Source organism: Microtus ochrogaster, chromosome 21, assembly GCF_000317375.1.
Source record: "Microtus ochrogaster isolate Prairie Vole_2 chromosome 21, MicOch1.0, whole genome shotgun sequence".
In the NCBI taxonomy this organism is placed as follows: Eukaryota; Metazoa; Chordata; class Mammalia; order Rodentia; family Cricetidae; genus Microtus; species Microtus ochrogaster.
Window position 1 is genome coordinate 35,759,578 of NC_022022.1, and position 20,739 is coordinate 35,780,316.

General features: G+C 39.1%; 1 protein-coding gene across 1 annotated transcript in view; it reads right to left on the bottom strand.

The window, feature by feature from the left end:
* The window catches only part of Bmpr1b (bone morphogenetic protein receptor type 1B), a 296,535-nt gene extending 276,065 nt beyond the window's left edge, over positions 1 to 20,470 (bottom strand). Inside the window, exon 1 of the mRNA XM_026784078.1 lies at positions 20,355 to 20,470. The gene's annotated coding sequence lies outside the window, so the exon portion shown is untranslated. The remainder of the gene's footprint in view (positions 1 to 20,354) is intronic.
* Between the last annotated feature and the right edge of the window lie 269 nt (positions 20,471 to 20,739).

Consider the following 20,739-nt stretch of genomic DNA (forward strand, 5'->3'; position numbering starts at 1 on the left):
ATATAGTTAATTTTCTACAGATAGGGAATTACAAGAAAAAAGAATGTAAATACACAAGATATGTGATTTAAAAAACATTTTCACTCTTCTATTGGTAGATTCTGATGATGTGGAAGATGCAAGCACAAGGGGCCATTGTCCTCGGAAAAAGTTGGTAAGACACGGATTAATTGGAAACCTTGTATATGGCTGGTGGAGATGTAAACTGCTGTAACCAATTTAGCAAATACTGCAATTGTTCTTCATGGTATTAAACACAGAATGACCACATGGCTCAGAAGGGTCACTTCTAGGTATACTCCCAGGAAACAGGAAAACACATGTGTGCATAATCGTTTGGGCATACACATGAATAACAACACCATCACCCTAAGTATAAACAAACGTACAAACGTCCACCTACTAATGAACGGATAAACATGCTGTCTATCTGCACAATGGAATTACAAAATAAAAATTGTTTTGACCATGAAAATTAAGTACTAGCTCATGCTATAATACAAACATTAAACTAAGTGAAAAAAAAAGCCAGTTTACAAGAGATAATACATTACTTGATTCCATTTATACAGACCACCTAAGACAGACAAATAAAAAAATTAGATTGTTGATTAGTGGTTGTAGACAATAAAAAATTATTTTTAAAACAGGATTTTTACATGTATGTTCAAAAATAAGATTAGTAAAAGCACTAATCTTTTACAGGTAAAAATCTTAAATGAGATTAACAAACCCAATTGTAGCAGTGTACGGCTAACTGCAGACTGTGATGAAATAAAACTACCCCAGGAACACGCCAGCAGTTCAACACAGAGAACAAATATCCTACCACAAAAAGAGATAAGAAGGAAAATTGTAAAGATCTCAAAGATACCAACACTAATTGAGTAAAACACCCACGTATGATGAGTCCAAAATAAAATAATATACTATTAACAGAAGGAAAATACTTAACATCAGAAATGTTCAAAACAGAGGCATCGTGAGACTCTGTCTCAAAATCTGTAACAAATGTTCATTTATTCACACGTTAAAATTTGCCTCAATAAGAAATAAAAACTACGAGCACATCTACTATTTCTACCCTGAATTATCTTATGGTTAAAGTCCACATCCTAGGGTAAGGAAAAGAAATTTTAAGGACTCAAAAAGACATAAAAGTGAGAGTCACAAATAACAAATGCTTTCATAGAAAGTATCTCTAAAGCTAAAAGCTGTAACCAAAATCCCACCACTGGCAGGACGCAGGGCCACATAAGGGACAAATGATTTTTTATTCAAAAAAATTAGAAAACTGTTTAAAGTTATATTATCCACAAGAACAAAAAGATAAAAATATCTAGGCACAATTACAACACCGTATGTGCCAAGTTTCTTTGAAGAATATTTCATAAGAAGTGAAATTTTTTGAGCATATCAAAAGTTACAAAATATGCCACATGTCTTAGTCAAAAAAAAAAACCTGACACCATAAAGATGACAATTGTCCCAAAAGTCATGTTTAAGGTCAATGTAATTTTAACAACAGAAATTTGTAAAACTTATTAGGGAACTTACTAGAAAGAAGAAAGGGTCAGCAGCACAGACTTCAAAACAAAACAAAACGACAAAGAGATGAAAGATCCGCCCAGCCAAGGAGCAGTTCTCTAACTTATAGAGACAGTGAGTAATAGAAAGCAGACCAATCTGAGTCTCCCGTGGAGAATGGGGGGAAAAAAACAACACAACAGAGTAGTGTTGATCAGATAAGCACTGGGGAAAGGCATATTCAGAAGTTTCATTTGGAGAGTAGGTTACATAGAGAAACAGAGAATGACCCTTCACTCACACTTCACAACCAAAATCCAACTGCAAATGGATTTAGAACAGAAGCAAATTTTTTATGACCATGATGTGAGCAAAGATTACTTAAAGAAGGTGCAAGAACACAAACTGTAAGGAAATGAATCTCTTCCCTACTTTTTTATATGGTTTCCATAGACTATACATTCACTAGTAATCTGGCACTGAAGAACTAAGACATAGCAACATAGCAAAAAGTGGCAAATTCTGCATTTGACAGAATCAAAGTGTATGCTTTCAACCATTTACATAAGCATGGTGTAATACAATCATAAATGCCAATATTTTGTGATCTAGACAGCATAAATAATTCTGAGTAAACTATGAGGTTTCTTTTCAGAATGAAAAGCTACATTCACTAAGGAATGTTTTAGTATCACTGACACAAAGGAAAACGATGTGACCATGTTTATTAAGCGAGCAGAATAATGAAGACATTTTACCTAGAGTTTGTCACCACTCACAGAAGGAAAGGAGGAAAAGACAAGAAGGGGTGAGCCTGAAGACAGAAGGCACAGTGGCCCCCAACATGAAACAGCCACAGTAATTTTGGTGCTTTACTATAGACTTGGTTTGAACATAAAATGAAGAAGTCTTGCTTTATTATTCTTAAATAAAATATTCCCAAAGACTGCCCTGCTTTTATTTTATATAATTATATAAATTACTAAAAATGATTTTTTAATAATCTATGCCTCAACAAGAGAAGGAAGCATAAGAAAAGGCAAATGAAGGCTTCCAAAGGGAAATGCTCAGACTCCAAAGGGCTATTAATTTCTAGCTGTAGTAATAATATTTGAAACAGATGTCTATCTACTTCCAAACTGGATCATGGTTTACACAGTTTAATAAAAGTTTAATTAAGGCTCTGCAACAATGTAAACTTGATCATGTCCTGCAACTAAACACTTGTTTAATATTAATGTCTCTTCAAGCTTCAGTGATGCTAAGGTTAACCAGACTTTCCATAACTCACCAAAGAGAAAATGTCATTCACACACAAAAAAATATACAATTGATGTGATTGTTTAGAAGTAAGCATTTGAAATTAAAATGGAAGGATCCCAAACTGAGTAATAAGGGAAGAATCTAAGTTTGTCTCTGCAAGGTTTTTATTTCTAATTAAACACTTACATTTTTAATATGAATATTTTGACCTAAAGATATCTGCAGCTGGAAACATTTTATAAGAAAATACTTTCTCATTAAAACTAGCTTTGCAAATTTACCTCATTCTATTTTATAAAGGCAATGGCATACAGTCACCAGAAAGGCCGGCTATCGAATGTCCCATAAAGAGTTGAAATAAAGGGCAAAAGCACACATTTATTAGACACTCGGTAGATGCAAGGAAAAAGCTGTGTGGCATCTAGCTTCCCCAGCCTCCTCAGTCAACAAACACTCTCCGGTTTTATTTTTTACTTCAATATTTATTTTATTAGGAATATATTTCCTCAAGATTTTGAGGAAATATAATATTGGCATAAAAGAAAGTGATTTTCTCTTTATAAATTGTGCATTTATCTTTCTTCATGCAATATATTTTGATCATATTCTTTCCCTTCCCAAATTCCTCCCAGATTTCCCCCCTTCCCTAAACACCCAACTTCATATTTTCTCCCTCCCTCCAACCTCCCCAACAACAAACAAAACAGAAGATATAAACAACAAACAAATAACAAAAAAAAAAAAACACTAGGGAGCCTGTTTTGTATTGGCCAGCTACTCCTGCATATGTGGACTGCCCTGCAGTGTGACTGTTATACCCAATGCTGCTGGCCAACTACTCCTGCACGTGTGGACTGCCCTGCAGTGTGATGGATATACCCCGTGTTGCTCCACTGGAGAAAATTGATGTTCTCTCTCCCTGCAGGAATCAATTACAAATAGTTTCTTGGTTAGGCGTGGGACTATGTCTGCTTTGCTCTCTCCGCGCTGAGACCTTGTCTGAAGTGATTTTCTTATTCCTATTTCATAGGACAGAGCACAGAGTAGAAGAGCCTGTCTACCAACCCAGAGATCCACCTCCAAAACTGTAAGACTAGAAACACATTATCAATTCCAAAAATTAGAAAATACAAGTTAGTATCACTCAAAGTAATAAAAATCAAAGAGGCAAAGCTACAACAAACAAAAAGGGAGATGCTGAGTCGATTGTGGTGTGATCCATGTAGTGTTTTCCAAGAGTGGGTTACGATGAGGTGAACATGCTATGTATATACATCCACACACAGCTCAGTCTCAGTCATAAAGAATGAAATTATATCATCTGTAGGAAAACGGATGGAACTGGAAGTAATCCTATTAGGTGAAATAAGCCAGGCCCACAGATAGACATCACATCTTCTCACATATAGGGAACCTAGAAGGCATGACAACATAAAAGGACAAGTTGAGGGAAAGACAAAGACTACGTGAGAGTAAGCAAGGAGACAGGACCGAGAGAGGGGTGGATGGGGACAGAAACGGGCATGCTTGAAAGAGAATGTCTCTGTGACATCAGTCATTCTACCAGGAGTGTAACGCTGGTATTTCTACAGTGAATCATGAGCCAGGCAAGAACAGTAGCAATATGGAAACTCATGAATAAAACTATACATAAGGGGCATACATATGGCGATGATTTTGTCCATTTGTAATCCATCTTCTAAGAAATGAGTGAATATACAGAGGGAATTAGCTTACTCATTTCACATTCTTCCTCATTTCTGATCCAAGGGTTTCAGTATCATGAACCTTAATCCATTTGCCATGGGGGGAAAAAAATATTCTTACCATTTCTTCAGAACTCCGATTTCTCCCTTATCTTATTCAGACAAAAAAAAAAATGCAAAACAAGTAAGTCCATAGGCTTGGGTGGAGCATCCCTTTTCCGTATTAACAGCAAATGCAACATGATGAACTGTGAGGGACTTTGGTAATTTGTCTCCTCAATTACATTTCAGTTAGACTGATAAGTGTAATTTTCCTGTTAGCACAAGTTGACATTCTATAAAAGCATGGAGGCATGCTGGGATTAAAAATTTAATATGGTGAATATAGGAAACACCACTGAAATGTAACCCGTATCAAATAGTAGAGTTTGCTAAATAAAAATATAGTCTCTTAAAAGGAAATTGCTGATCAACTTGAATATAACAATGTATCAAGTGTCCTGAACAGTTAAAGAAGTCTATTTATCAATCCCAGAACAATACAAATAGTTAGAATTTTAGGAAAATAATACAATGGGAGCTACTTTTTTTAAAAAAAAAAAGGAAATAATTTAGCTATATAACATTCAAATCTAGTTAAACATTCATAATTCTTTAAAAAGAGTTTTGAAAGAGAAAACATTATTAAAAGCCATAAAACTAAAATTAATCAAGAAGGCTGTGGAGGAATTCCATGTTAGTGATTAAAATAATGATCAAAGAAATTAATTTATTGTAAATCCTAGCAAGTTCTTTGTATTTTGCCTTGCAAATTAGCCATTATAATGTTATATATTATAACCAAACACAAAGATAAATTTGGACCTAAACAAATCTGAACAATTGCTTTAAAATTCTTTTAAAAAAATAACTCCATAGAATTAATTATGGCAAAATTATTATCCCCTGACCAAAATCATTTGCTACCCTCAAGTAAAATGCTCCTAAGAACATAATAGGAAAATGACAGAATGCTAAGTTTGCTCATACAATAAGTGTAAAATCGTAACTCTGATAGAAGGATTTAAACAATAAACACTAGCTCACTTTGGTCTCTGAAATTTCAAAACACTCCAGAAAGACAAAGACAAGCTAAATTGTTTAATAACGGTTTGCACCAAGGAAACTGCCGATCCATAATATTTAGTCAAGGTGATAGAACAAGAGCATTTCAGACCCACTGAGATGGCCAGATCTCATCTTAATCCATCAACCTGAGAGCCCAGAGCCAATCCCTGCTTTGCCTGCCTCCCAGTCAAGTTCCCTTTCAACATGATCCTTGGCTCCCTCCCTGAAAGAGAGAGCAGAAGTGAAAAGCTAAAATAAGAACAATAAATATAGAAACATATGATGCTCCCTCATCTGTTACTGTGGGGAGAAATTGAAAAAGCTCATTATTTGACCTGAAAAATGAGAAGACAAAGAAGACTTGAAATTATATGAGATTACAAAAGTTAAAGTAAAAAATAATCAACTAGTCCTTCCTTATTTTATGGTTTCATAATAAAATTATGAAGGGTCACTCAAGGCTTTAAATGGCAGGTAAAATTAAAATAAATAAAAGGAAATGCCCTTGACAAGCAATACAAGCCTCCAGAATCCACAAGGTCGCAGAGCAGAGGTTACATCGTTAAATCCAGTAACGTGATTTTAGCATAAGCTGGATCATTAGCAAAGCAAATATCAGATTATTTATGCTCAACATAAAGTGATTTTCCATAATGGAAAAATTGTATTTTGGAATCTAAGGAGTCAGCAAGGAAGGTCCCTATCTGTTGGAAATTACATCGCAACTTCATACGTTTTTATGATATCTATACCTCTTTGTAAAGTCAAATGGTGATTATTTAACTAGAAAAATGTTCTGATTTGACAGATATCCTTTAATATTTTAAATGCTATGCATAATAAAGCAAAATCACCATTTTATTTTAAACCTGGAATTTATTTTAACCCTTTTTTTCATATAGCAAGACAACACATTTAATCTGATTATTTTGGAATCTAAAGATTTTTAAAACGTGGATTCCACTGCCATAGTCAATATGCCAATAAAATAACAGTGTTGTGTTTAAATCAAAGAGGAGGTTTCTTTCTGGAAAAATCCTGTGAAGATAGCTATGAAGCAAAGGAGAAGGACAGATAATAGTTCAGGCAGTGAACAATCAGCTAAGCATGTTGTCTTGTTTAATCCCATGCCTTTGAGGCATTCTGGGAGCAGATCACAAAGGAAAACTCACCATTATCTGCAAAGAGAGAAAATGTGTTTATAAGGTTTGGGGTGAAAAACTGTTTTTATCGGTCTTGTTACATTTTTAATGCACGTTTTCTATTTCTCAAAATTCAATGTGAGCTCCTTTTCAAGGCAAGAAATTGGGTATATTTAGAGTATCTCCTCCAAATTTAAGTTTAAAATGGCATTTCATATAAACTGGCCAATTTTTAAATGATTTTGTCCCTTTCTGTAATGCCCTTTTATAAACAAGTTACCTGAACTGTCAGGTTTCCAAACTTAAACGTTATTATGCTGAATCCACACTGACTGCCTACCTCCCTCCACAAAAATACAGCATTCACACACCACATGGATGCAATAGGAGTGAGTTGTCATAAAGAAGTGATGCCTTGGGCTGGAGAGATGGCTCAGAGGTTAAGAAGAGCATTGCCTGCTCTTCCAAAGGTCCTGAGTTCAATTCCCAGCAACCACATGGTGGCTCACAAACATCTGTAATGGGGTCTGGTGCCCTCTTCTGGCCTGCAGGCATATACACAGACAGAATATTGTATACATAATAAATAAATAAATATTTTTAAAAAAAAAAAGAAGTGATGTCTTTCAGTGCCGGTCAATGAGGACTCCTGAGAACTCAAGAACAATGCAATGTTTTTTTTTGTTTGTTTGTTTGGTTTTGGTTTTTTGGCAATGGGTTTTTGATCCTACTGCACATACTGGCTTTGTGGGAGCCTAGGCAGTTTGGATGCTCACCCCACTAGACCTGGATGGAAGTGGGTGGTCCTTGGACTTCCCACAGGGCAGGGAACTCTGATTGCTCTTCGGGCTGACGAGGGAGGGAGACTTGATTGGGAGAGGGGGAGGGAAATGGGAGGCGGTGGCGGGAAGGGGGCAGAAATCTTTAATAAATAAAAAAAAAGAAATAAAAGCATTAAAAAAAAGAAGTGATGCCTTCACTCTAGAGAGCAGCTACTGATGGCACCAAGAAATGTCACAAAAAGGAAAAGGGGTTGCACCATTCAATTTCAATGTTCCTTTAAACATTTCGAGCATTTCCCTTTACTATTTGTGGTATTCGGAATCAAACCCTGGGCTTCCCACAAACTAGGTGGGAACTCTACTACTGAGCTTCATCAACAGCACAGTATTCTCGCCTCCATCATTGTTCTCAGAATGGAATTACTAACCCAAACCCTTCTTAAACATTCTTTAAATACTCACCTGCCATTGTACTGTATCAGTGCCTTCCACATGCAGTTACCACTTGGTGCACTGTGAAACAAAATCTCTAATTCACCTCCCGGGCCTTTTTAGATTAAGCTTCCAAGCCCCCAAGTGCCAGTAATCATTGTGTCATCAAACTAAGCAACATGTGGGCTCCATGTGAGTCTGACTTTAGCAGCAGAGACTGACTTAAGAATCCAGAGCCGCCACCTGCTGAAAGGAACTGCAGAGATCAGTTCTTCGGTTGACTGAGAAGCTAGCAACCCCGTCTTCAATGAGATGGGCACAATGACTATGGTGATATTCTTTTTTCCTACCCGGGTACAACTTCATTTTGACCATCTAGTGTTGAATTTCACCTCTCTCAACCAAAGTTCTTCAGGTCTTGCTACTCCAAGTTAGAATTACTTCCTCGTCAATCTGGCGAGCCTGTGAGATCGTATATGCTAATGCATAAGGTCACTGAAGAATGTGGTCAACATCATGGGGGAAGACTGGCTTTGATTCTGTTATGGAGAAATCATTTCTAGCAAATTAAAAATCATGTAGTGCACAAATGGAAAAATGAATCGATATCATCCACTCAATATATTTTTAAAATCCCAAAGTTCTACCACAAAAGTTATTAAAAGAACTTAGTCATCAAGTATTCAATGAACATCCAGTGGAAAAGAAAGACTGAGAGAATGGATTACTTGGACATGGGAACTGCAAGCAGGGAAGGGGCTGGAAGTGGTCTTAAGTCAAGATCTTAGCAAATGATGTACAAGAGGAAATATAGATTAAATTTTCCAGCTCTGCAAAAAAAAAAAAAAAAAAAAAACGCTAAGGTTTTCCAGCAGGTGAAGTGCCAAGTCAGTGGGACAACCAATAAGATTTCCAAATATTTCAAGGATACTAGGGGGAAGATGCCAAGACTCAAACTGGAACACTACAATGTGATTGTACTTTCCAGGCTCAAACTGGACCGCTATAGTGTGACTGTACTTTCTAGGCTCAAACTGAACCATTATAGTGTGGTTGTACTTTCTTGGCACAAACTGGAATGCTATAGTGTGACTGTACTTCCTTGGGACAAACTGGAGCAGTATAGTGTGATTGTACTTTCCAGGCTCAAACTGGAACACTACACTATACTGTGGTTGTACTTTCCAGGATAATAAAGCTTGGTTGCCATAAAAGAGCAACCTAAAAGTAACTTCTGAGATGCTGTAGTTCTATGATCTCATATCCCCCTAAGCACATGGATAACCCTTCACAGCACAAACATGGTTCCCCTTTTACATAAAGACAGAGTTCCAGTCCAAGTCATAGCATTATGGTAGAACATTTGACTAGCATGCGGGACACTCTGGATTTCCTCTCCTACACACCAAGTCACACCAAGCAGTTAGCAAGACGGAAATTTGGTCAGCTAGCAATGCTGAATGCAGCTCTATTCTAGCACAGCCTCCTACTCCAAACTTAGCCGAATGAAAAAAATGTATCCAGAAACAGAAAAAACAAAGCAGATGAATGAAATAATTCACTAGACCAAAGGAGAGCCATAAGAAATAAAACAAGAAAGATCTTTACGTCTATAGAGGTAGAGGCTACAAGGAAACACAGTAGATTGAAGACACAAAGTGTAGGATGATCAATGTCAGAACAAGGCAAAGTGAAAGCTAAGGAATCATTGCCCCCTTCAGAAGACTTACCAGACTGTCTATTTTGATTGAAGACTAAAATGCAAATCTAGGAAATGAGATAAGGTGAACAGTTCCAACCACTTCCAAGAGCACACACTTGGTTTCTCTAACACTAGACCACAGTCTTTTAGGTTGAGGGAAACTAAGACATTTGTAGACAATATTAATGTTCAAAAGTGAAATCATGGAAGCTGAGCATGGTGGCTCACACCTGTGACTACGAAAGCTGGGCATAGGAGAACACACCTATAACTACAGAACAGGGAAATGGATAAAAGAGGATCTGGAGTTCAAGGCCACCTGGGTTACATAAAACCCTATTTCAGATGACTCAGTGGGCAGTGTTTACCACATACATAAGGCTCTGTGTTTGGATGCCCAGAGTCCACAAAAAGCCTGATGAGGTAACACAAATCTATAATCCCAGAATGGGAGAATCCATAGAATCTCGAGAGCCAGCTAGCCTCCCATACACAGCTGTGAACAAAAGATCTTGTCTCAAATGAGGTGGAAGGTTAAGACATTCAGGGTTGTCTATTGACTTGCATATGTGCATCATATTACACCACAACACTCACGACACACACACACACCTGCACAAAGATTGTTTTTTGCAAAACATCAATCCTAACATATCCCCTGACAGCGTCACCTAAAGATGGAATAATGAATTAAATCAATTTTACACTTCAGTGGTGTTCTCAACAGTCTCATTTTGCCTTCCATATAGTCTATTTTCTGTGCAATTTTTTGGTAATCTATAATCTGAAAATTTAAACATATCTTCTGTTCAAAGCAAGACTCAATCCTCTTTCACACTCTTTGATTTATAATACATGACAGCAAGTTCATTCATATTGCATAAATATTTAATTCAATTTGTGATGAAGGCATTATTCACAAACAGAAGATATAAAATATTATTGTTAAACTGCATTATACCTTCCAGGTTTTGAAGAAGTGAGCCAAAAAAGAAATTTATAGACTAATGCTAAGCCAGGGTAAATGCTAGTAAGTTTAAAGAAAATGTGTAAGAATGCATAATCATAGCTTTCATATCACAAGTTTAAATGCTTGAAATTTCAAATAAAATGGGAGATTGAGAAGATTTAATGAAATTTTTATGACAAAATTTATGTAGATATTTATATACCAACAAGCTTATGCAAGAGAAAAGAGTATATTTAGTTCTTTACAAAATACAATGAATGCATTTCTCATTACTAGCCCCTGACCTGAGAACAAGTTTCTGTGAATGTTTAAAATACAGATATTTCATTTGAAAATTCTGAGTAAAATTCATAATCAAGTGATTTAATAAAAAAAGAAAATATATCATTCATTATTAGTTCATATCATTATGGTATTAAGAATATGCCTACTAAATATCAAAACACTGATCAGTTAAAGAGTGGTGTAGCAAGGCAAAAATATCCAAGTATTCTGAATAAAAGTTAGTGGTTTAATTTCTATAACTAGGAGAAAAGGTTTTGATGGAAAATTGTGCTCTTAAGCACAAAAGCAAGACAAAGACACGGGGAAAGGAAGAAAAGAGTCAAACTGAGGGCTGTGCACAGGAAAAAAAAGTACGGCTCATATATTCTAGTATTTAGGAAAAAGACTGTCATTCCAAAATTCCAACTGTGGCACATAAAACTGATACTTTGTTTTTAAAGGTTAATTTTACTCTTAAGATGCTAAATCTGAAGTAGTCACAAGAAGAAGACATTGCTAGAGTCTTTATACCAGGCAAACAAAACATATCGTATCACCGAGAAGAACCTTGACAAGAAAAGAAAGTGGAAATCTAGGGTTTAAAATCAATTTTCAATTTTTTTCATGGTTTTATAAAATAGTAATTAAAAGAGAATGTAAAAAATGTAGCACATCGAATATTTGATAACCCTGAAACATGCATTGTCTTAAGGCAATATATCTACAGGAAGTTTTAGATTAGCTGCCTTTTTTTATAAATAAAAATCTCTTGCTTTTCTCCAGAATTTACATATGTAAAGCAGGTTTGAGGGAAGTTAAGTTGGATATATGGTCCTCTGAGCTCTAACATCTTGCACAGGGTGCTCAAATGATAAAATTCAGTCTGTTTTAGAATTAAGAATGCCTTAAACCCCTACATTTAAGGAGGACGTGCATATTATTTCATAAATATGCATAATCGTGATGTAGGAAATGCCTAATTTGCCTACAAAATTCTCTAGGGTTTGATGGCTGAGTCAAAGAGTGAATCAGGTCCATGGAGAATTACTAAGAAAAACATAATCAAACTTAAATGCTACAGAATAAAGATCATTTTCCAAATTGATTCCAGAAAACAACTCCTAGGTAAATGTCCCTGAAAAGCTAATTTAATTCAATTAAACAATGTAGCATGCTTTTTCTCTGCAGAGAGAGTTCAAATATTTTTATGTGGTACAGATGTTAAAGATAAGTATTTAAAGGAGTGACTGATTTAATCGAGAGAGATGGAGGTTGGAAGATGCTGACTGAGGACCTGCGACCGAAAACGGTTTAGTTAGCAGGTATGTTTCAGCTGTTACAAAATCCATCATTTGTTAGCTGTGCAAAGTAAAAACCTTATTGTTTCATATATGGAGGGCTTTTATTATGAACTGCCATATAAGTAAATTCAGTATTATTTATAAATCCTGTATTATTTCCTAAGATTATAGGATAAGCTCAAAGGTTTATGTTAGTAGAATTCTCCCTCAAATATGTACCAAAGAGAACAGATTTATCATCTAAAAATTAAATGCAAGTAGAGGTCCTGAGCCTGATCCTCAGAAACCCATGTAAAAAAGAAGAAAAAATTGTTGGGTGTGGCAGCTCGTGCCTGTAATTTCAGTGCTGGCAGAGACAAGAGGAACCGTGGGGCTTGCTGGCCAGCCAGTCTAGTCAAACAGGCCAGCTCCCAAGTTATGTAAAATACCATGTCTCATAGTAGTAATAACAATAATACTAATAATGTGTAGAGCAATTAAGGAAAATATTTGATGTCAACCTCTAACCTCCACATTTTGTGCACAAACATACGTGAACATCCACATGCTTACAAGCACACATACATACACACACACACACACACAAAGAAGCAGGGACATTTATTTTGGAATGAGGTTCCCTACTAACTTGTCTTCGCTAATCTCGTTATATAAGTTGACTAGCAGACACTCAGGATGAGTAAGCAATGCCTTCGTAGCAGTCTGGCCATGGGTTCTTTCTAGTCCATCTGGCTTTTGGCTTCAACAGCGAAATGACTCACAAAAAGATGAAGCAACCTGAGGTCACCTACGCCAGGTCCTTTAAACAGAGCAGCCAACTCTTCACAGGGTGGTTCCAGTTTCCGAGAACACTTAAAATGAGGGAGAAACTTACTCTAGATACACCGTCCTAATCCATATTGTCTCTGGTTTCAGAACTGGGGAAGGAAGGAAGGAAGGAAGGAAGGAAGGAAGGAAGGAAGGAAGGAAGGAAGGAAGGAAGGAAGGAAGGAAGGAAGGAAAAGAGCTCTTTTGAAATGTAGATTCCCAGGCACATTGAATCCAGAAAGCCCTCATCTTGAGATGGAAATGTATAAACAGATCCAAGTGAGAAAAGATGGGGAAGAAACAAAAGTCCATTAGACTCCCAATTCTGTAAAGGCCCAAAATGTTAAGAGTGGCTCTTTCTGTACAGCAAAAGACATGATTCAAAGGAATTTTGATAAAATAAAAGATCTATATGATTTATATAATTAATTCCTGCACTCTCACATGCAAGAATCTCTGCATTTCCAGAAGTTTCTATGTGGTGGCATCATCACCTACTTTAATTTTCTTTTCCATACATATTAAGATTTTCAAAAAAATCCTCATTAAAAAAAACACCAGGTAAATGAACAATATTGTGACTTAATTTTCAGATTATATATTAAGTATGTTTCAGAACACCTATATCAATATAGAATGGTGTTGCCAACGTACACTTAATGTAAAAACACAAGCAAAAACACATGGTCTGGCATGGTGGAACACACCTTTAATCCCAGCACTGGGAAAGCAGAGGCAGGAGGATCTCTGAGTTCGAGACCAGCCTGATCTGTAAAGTAAGTTCCAGGATAGCCAGGGCTACACAAAGAAACCTTGTCTTGAAAAACAAAACCAAAACAAAACAAACAAAAAACAGAAGAAGAGGGAAAGGAGGAGAGAAATACAATCAACAAAATGATTACATAGTCTTTGTTTAAAGATGCACAATGCATTAGAAAAAACTTAAGGGAAACATATACATAAATAAAACTTTTAATTTTAGGTATTAATATAATAAAAAATTTATTTTTCTTTCTTCCCTTTTCTTTTTTGTCCTCCCTTTCTTTAAGACAGGGTCTCACGATACAGCCATGGCTGGCCCCAGAACTCAGGTATTTGCCTTCCTCTGCTTCCTCAGTGTCAAGATTAAAACTGCGAGCCACCACAGAAAGCTAATCTGTAACTTCTGACTTTCCTGCAGAGAAGACTTATCCTATGTGCCATTAGGAAAAGCGTCTACCATCTGCTTACATCAAGTCTGCCTCATGGACGCCCCTGCTGTAGGTTTCCTTCTGTGCTCATACAAACCACACCACCCACCCCGCTTCTCTCATTCATCGTAGCATTGTTTCATTGACCCTACGAGGAAACCAAACTTATAAACCTTGTACTAGTTGTTTATCACCAGCCCTCTCCCCAATGTACATTCGAACAAGAGTCAAAGGTTACCTTTTGTGTATCCACACTGCCTAACCGAGTATCATCTGGCCCTAAGCGATGACTCTATAAATATGCGCTGTATTCCTGAATGAAAAATGAGAAGAAGCAACATACATGCATAAAAGGAACATGGACTATTAAGTCAAAAGTTGAAACCAGTAAAAAGATGGACAGTTATCTGCTGTGGGACAATGGTCTTTTATCCTGTCACTTGTATTTTTTTTTTAATAAAATGCTGATTGGCCAGGAACCAGGCAGAAAGTAGAGGCAGGGCAACCAGAACAGGAGAATTCCTGGAAGAGGAAAGCTCAGTCTGCAGTCATCACCCAGGCAGAAAGGAAACAAGATGAGAATGCCTCGCTGATGAAAGGTACCAAGCCACGTGGTAACACAGACAAGAATAATGGGCTAATAATGTAAGATGTAAGAATCAGTAAATAAGAAGCCTGAGCTAATAGGCCAACCAGTTTATAATTAATGTGGACATCTGTATATATTTCTTTGGGACTGAACGACTGCAGGACCGGACGGGACAGAAACCTCTGTCAATGGTTGTCTTTAACATGCTCATGAGCCGGTGTGGCAAGGATAACCCGACAAAGCAGCTGCCCACCAGGTGGTAAGGGAGGCCAACTGCTCTCCTCGATCCAAGAAGATTCCTAGAGAAAGAGGCAGCAGAACCCAAGTGAACAGAAAACACAACCTTCCTTCATACAGCTTCTCATAAACTGAGGAGGATATGTTTGTAAACTACAACCTAATAAGCACTGATTGACAGAACCCAAGGACAACAGAGCAAAGCAAGATGCTCAAGGAGACCAGAATCTGAAGCCCAAGGAGAACTTCAGTAAGGCAGCCCAAAATAATGGAGCAGAGAAGGAACCAAGAGAACACATGATTTCAATTTCCACCCTTCCCAGTCCTGTGTTCTCTAGCTGAACTTCCCACAACCTGAGTCACCTAAAATCAGGGTGCCTCAGCCAGGTTATCTTATTGAGCCAAGAATATAAAGTAGAATAGTTGAGTGACCCTGGACAGGCAGAGGGGACCCATAACATAGAAGCCAGTGGGAAAATACAAAGACATTCGGCAAAGCTGGGGAAGACAGAAAAGAGATGAGACAGGTACAGAACGGACAGATGGCCAAATGAAGGAGGAGGCTCGTACACAAAAGAACGAGGTAAAACCCCATTGAAATTGCCATTGAGCCCTCTACTGCATTCTATAATGAGAGAAATAGCTTCAGGGTAAGCCAGTTGTACTATGGCTAAAGTGTGTTGGGCAATGGCAAAAGGGCAGCTTCTTCCAAAGAGCCGACAATTTAGTGCCTTTTATAGGCAGTTGTAAAGTGTATTAGTTAGATAAAACACACTGATTCCTACTCAGAGATTAATTTAGACAAAGCCATGATCATTACTAGCTTCCTTGAAGTCACTCTAGAGTCATTAATCATCAAATTAACTAGTGACAGATGTTTCTGTACTTATTCAAATCCCTATCTATCTAACTGTTATAAAAATGACCAAAATGTTTATCTCAATATAGCCAAGCAAGAAATGTTACAGGCATACATATATTGAATTGTATCTTTCTTTTCCTTTAGCCAACAAGCAAATGGAGTCATCAAGGGGAAAACAATCCCAACACTACTTTGTATCTCCTAAAGCTGCAGCCCCATACAGCCCTTTATTTACTGTTTAAAAAAGAGGGAAAGGAAAATCAGATGAATTAAATCCCCAGCCTTATTTCAACTGTCACTGCCTGCCTACTTAGTATCAGAGCTCCGCAAAGGGCTGAGATTCAATGGTGGCTGAAGTCCAAATCTCACAGCTCAAGCAATCCTTCAAAAGCATCCCATATTTTCAAAGTTGCCAGAAAGCAATGCCTCTCAGATCCAACTGAGGGACTTCTGCCTTGCTTTCCTTCCTCTGCAGCCAACCTTACCAAAAATGAAGTGAACATGTAAAGATTTCTTCCCCTGTATCCCTTCTCAGAAGAGCATGGCCTGGTAACTGTCCTGGCATCATCCATAGCTCTGAGAACACATCATACTTCCCAGGGTGCACCGTGGTTCCCCAAACACCAAGCGTGCAACCAAGAGTCATCTGGAGGAAGATAAGGTGGTTATGTCTGGAGATTGTGAGAAGGAACTGAAGTCTGACCTTTGAAAGTCATGTCTGGCTGGGGGGTGGTGCTTAGTACTTGGCACTGCCTAATGTCCTTAAGGTAATAGGTTCCTTCCCCAACACTAGAAGAAAAATGAACGAGCAATGATGAATTAGCCCAATGATCCTCCTATTCAGTGACAAGAGTGCTGGATCAATGGCTCCTGGGTCCATCGTTTGCCAGACTCTGGGCTATATCACAACATAGCCTCACTGCAGATGCTCTTCTTCGCACTAGACAGATATGCTATGTCCTATTTTCCCAGCTTTTTAACAACCGCCCTCTGAACTCAAGCCCTTTGTTTCCTATCATTCTAACCAGGGTGTGACCACATGTTTCTCCTGAATCCTCACGGTTGGCTTTATTGTGACCAGAAATGCACTTGGACCACCTGATTCTAGGTTGCCTCCCCCACCCCACATTTTTGTTACATGTTCTGGACTTTCCTCAAGGCAGCTTTCACTACTGGAAATGAGTTGTACATATGTAATCCACTCTCTTCCATCTCTAGAGTACAAGTTCAATGACAAGGACTGTGTTTATCTTACACCTACGATGTCTCTGCGGTGTAATGGGGAGACATCCAGAGCAGGCACATAGATATCTATGTGAAAACAAAGGCAATCAAGACATTGGTACCCCCCACATATACACATATGTATATATGTATATATATATATGTATATATATGAAAAAAGATATAAGCATATAAATAGAAAGATACTATAAAATGTAAATAACAATCTGCCTTGTGCAAATTATACATAATACTTTTCATCTCACTATAGATGAATAGAAAAATCCTCAAAGTAACATCATAAATAGCCCTCTATCCACTCCTGAGTTTCCGTATACTTTGTTCCAATTATTTGGAGGGTTGTTTGGGTTTGTTGTTGTTGAGACAGGATCTGGCTGTGTAACCCTGGGTAGCCTGAAATTCATTATGTAGATCAGGGCGGTCTCAAATCCTCCTGCCTCTGCTTCCTGAGTGCTGGAGTATAGGCATGCACCACCACCCCCAGCTGGGATACCTGTTTATCAACCATAATTTCCCAAGTAAGTTATATGTGAAACAGATGAATTTTATGGGAGTCAAATTGATGGCCTCTGGTTGAAAAAACAAACCTCAAAAGTGGTCACTAAAATGAACCAACCCTTTATTCTCCCACTTCACCCACGTCACCCTATCCGCATATACAGAAGAAAAAAATGTAACCATGGGAGGGATAATAAAACGCACATCCTGCAAGTTTAAATATTCTTTACAGGGAAAAAAAAACAATAACTCTCCTGCCCAATATGGCCCTGTTAGCAGCATGCAGAACAATGCATAGCACATAAAATCAACTGAGAAGCCAATGTTCTATAGCACAAATGATCCTCAATTATTACAACTTGTTAACTTTCACTTATGACTTTAATTAGTTGCCATGAAAAGAAACCCTTACAATTTCAGACTGATAAACCTGTCTGAGCAAGGAATCAAGGTGAGTTTGATGAAAATGACTATGGCATAGCTCCAACACTACATGGAGTCCCCTCCCCAGACAATAGGGTTCACTAACTGCTTGTCAAGATCCCCGGGTCTCATCGTCTTCCTCTTTAATACTAATATATGATGATGAGATTCTCCAAAACCACTTTTTCATAAATCGATGATCTGCTGTTCTACCCTAACCTACTCATCTAAAAATCCCGAAAATCCCACAATGAAATAGCGGCATTGCAAGGGAAAGCTAAGCAAGCAGTTACAGCAGAGAAGTGGCCATTAGGGGAGATGCAGCAAGAAACCCGAGAAAGAAGAAAAGCAGGAAAGCTTTTGCTGAGTTTGAGTGGGTAACACAAAATTCGGAAGGTAAATATTAATCCAGTGCTTAGGAAGAGCGTGGTGGGACGTCCTGTGCCTACCAAGCGATAAGTATGATTGCAAACTGCCCCTGCTTTCAAGCAAATAACAAAACCAACATTTGCTATAATGAAAATACTTCAGCAGGTTGTCTCATAGTGTTCAGAGTTTATGGGGAAATCTTAAAGTTAATTCCTTTTAATAAACAATGTTCAACAGCTGGAACGTTTGAGAGAAGTTTTGAGCAGGCCATGAGCTGCTCAAATGGAGGTAAAACGTTACTCGGGGACAATCATGATCTAACGGGGCTTCTGACAACCCGGCCTGACTACACACTGGCCGCACCTGGAGAACAAGGTGGCAAAGGCGCTATAAACAGTGATGACTCACGAGCATGACATAAATCAAGATTTTTAACTCGCCAAACACCAACATTTTGATTTCAGTTCGCAACTCCGTGCTACTAAACTTCACCAGCGGCCCCTCACACACGTGTAATGAGATCATATCAACTTGCCTCCTGTGAGCAAAAGGAAAAGGTGGTTTTCTAAATGGTAATTCAGATTGGACAAATAACACACTGTACCCAGTTCTGTAGCCCTGGGCCATATTTTTGTTACAAACAAAGGTACACTATGCAGGACTAAAGAACACTGAGAATGGGAGCAATTAGCTCCAAGCTAACTTTTCCATAAAAAGCATCACTGCTATGATTTGCTTGCAACACAGGCTTTTTTTTTTTTTTTTGGTGTCACACAATGATCCAAGTGTGTCACAACTCGCATATTTCACTAACATGTAATATCCTCGACAACATCCTTGTAATGAGAAGTCTCCAAAGAAATTATTGATCCCTGGAATGTCTCATATTTTTTAAATTACTGACAAGTCCTTTCCTATTTTCTTTGCAGTTGGACATAATTCTCCTTGATCAGCAGAGTGGAAAGAGGTATAAAAGTACAAAGGTGAAATTATTTTTTTAATATAAATGTCCCTGTTGACATACAGCATTTCCCTTAACTTCCTCAAAACAAGAATTAGAGAAGTTGTGACCAAGCTCCCGAAAACGTGCATAAGAAAACTGAAGACCTGGTCTCAAGACAGCAAGAGGTTTCCACACCAAGTGCTTTTTCAAATTATTTTCAAATGCTCCTCAGCTGAACTCCCTCCTAACTGGTGCAGCCTTTTGTTTTTCCAGAATTCAGAAACCTTCTCTCAGGTGGTTCCGCTTCCCTGCAGATATGTCTGGAACCTTCTGTTACTCCACTCTCTTCTTCTGTTTTGTTTCACTGGCACCTTTGTGGCTGCTCACTGACCTCACCTTGGTGGAAGGTGACTAAGAAAAGAGCAGTCCCTAATAACTCAAGGGAGCGACAAGGTCCCCATTCAGAACACAGGGCACTCCGTCTCCTTGGAGAGGCTCAAAGAAACAAGATACCTGCCGCCCCCCACAACTTCCGGAGGGTCTTTCTCCAATGTCAGAAGCCCTTACCCTGCAGGGGACCGATGGGAATAGCGTGGAGCGACTCGGGACTGGAGGAAAGGAGTGCCCGGGCAAGGGAGGAAAGTCAGCGGCTGAGTGAGGGACCGCGTTGGAGAGACTCTGGAGGAGAAGGGGAGCCGGGAGGACAGAGGGGATGGAGTGACCGCTGGCTAGGAAGAACGCAAGGGGACTGGAGGCTGCGGATGTCCCCTGAACTGGGTGGCTCTCCGGGCGGGTCGCGGGAGCGGGCAAGGCAGGTGGCTGCTCCGAAGCTGGGCGCCCTGCGGTGTCCCTAGCGCTCACTGCCCCTGACGAGTCCCGCTGTCCGGGTGCCCCGCTCCTGGAGGAGCACGTGTCCCGCCCCGATCGCCGCACAAAGCGCGGGCTGCCCCGAGGACTCCACAGCCTGCCCCCAACACCCCCGGAGCACACCTTACCCGTCGCCGCGCCCGGGGCTCGAGTCCTCCGTGCCGGGACTCCGCGCACCACGCCGGCAACTTCTGCCCCCGCCGCCGCAGTCGCAGTGGCCGCAGCTCTTTTCCCTCCTCCCGCTCCGCCGCCGCCGCTGGAATTTTTCTCACTCTCCCTCTCCAGCTCCCACTAGTGACTGCAGACTGCGAGCCAAGCACTTAGCGCAGGGATTACGCGGCCCGGCGCCTGGAGCGGCCCCAACCACCTCCAGACCCGTCCTCCTCAGAGCATCCCCGGCGCTGCCGCCCGACAAACGTCCCTGGCTGGTCCAAAAGCCTGGCCACACGCCCCCTTCAGCTTTGAGAAACAAAGCGCGTGCAAGCTGTGCTGAGCGGTGCGAGCTGGGAAGGA